The sequence below is a fragment of the Oryctolagus cuniculus genome, chromosome 2 (assembly GCF_964237555.1).
Source record: "Oryctolagus cuniculus chromosome 2, mOryCun1.1, whole genome shotgun sequence".
In the NCBI taxonomy this organism is placed as follows: domain Eukaryota; kingdom Metazoa; phylum Chordata; class Mammalia; order Lagomorpha; family Leporidae; genus Oryctolagus; species Oryctolagus cuniculus.
Window position 1 is genome coordinate 94,653,648 of NC_091433.1, and position 1,207 is coordinate 94,654,854.

The following is a 1,207-nucleotide window of genomic DNA, read 5'->3' on the forward strand; positions in this document are numbered from 1 at the left end:
GTGAAAGCAGTAGCAGATGGACCAAGTATTTGGGCCCCTGCACCCCTGAGGGAGACCCAGAAGAAGCTCCTGGATCCTGGTTTTGGATCAGTGCAGCTCCAGCCATTGCAGACACATGGGGAATGAATCAGCAGATGGAAGACCTCTTTCTCTCTCTCTCTCTCTTTTTCTCTCTCTCTCACTGCCTCTGCCTCTCTGTAAATCTGCCTTTCAAATAAATAAATACATCTTTACAAAAAAAAAAAAAAAAACAAGTACTCAGCACTGGCATTGTGGCATAGTGGGTAAAGCTACCATCTTTAAATTTAACAAAGATATACCTTGTTCGATGAGCATACTTTGTGTAGTTCTTCTTGTCAGTGTATACACTTTAGAAATTGATTACAGCAGAAAACACATATGAACATGTATTTTAAAAAATAATTGTCCTTTAGGAAAATTTTAGACCTATACAGCTAAAGAAAAAAAGGTACAAATGTGAACTTTTGAATAAAAATCTAGCTTTCATGAATGCATGGTGTTATAAACCACACTAATATATCACTGAGAACCAGAAGTAAATTGGACTGTCTTATTTTGTGATTTGAAATCTAACATCCTTTACTTTTCCTGCACAGAAGGTAAATTATGTGGGGATATGAAACTCAGTCTAAGTTTAGATACACAGGGGCAAGTTACTTGCTCTAATGAAAACAAATCTGTTAGATCACATACCCCATATATTCCACTACCTTTAAAATAATATATCTATCATAGTGCATCATGAAGAAAATATATTTATGCCTAAAAATTTAAGTACAACTATTACAAACTGTTCAACAAAAATTAAAATTGTATGTTTTCAATATTGTGAAATGAAACATTTTTATTTGCTTCCCAATAAAAGCATGTCACACTTTAATGTCTTGAGAATAAGAAGTGAGAGTTTATAAAGTGAAATACATTTTAAGGAGAGAAATTATAATGTTCATTTTTGAACCATTTATAAAATGTTCATTTTGAAATGCATTTTTCACTTCATTTGCATTTAAAATTGTAACATTATCTATATATAAGTATTTTCATTCATCCTTACTTGTTATTGCAAACTATCACCTACCAGAATTAATTGCTTCCAACCATTTACAATTTGTTTCTTGCCTTCAATTAGCAATAATCGTGCCTCGGATAAACCTCATTGGCTACAATACTGCCACTGTGTAAAGCT

At 32.8% G+C, this 1,207-nt stretch overlaps 1 pseudogene; it reads right to left on the reverse strand.

Moving 5' to 3' along the window:
- Positions 1-1,083: 1,083 nt before the first annotated feature.
- On the reverse strand, positions 1,084-1,207 carry LOC127490385 (U4 spliceosomal RNA; annotated as a pseudogene).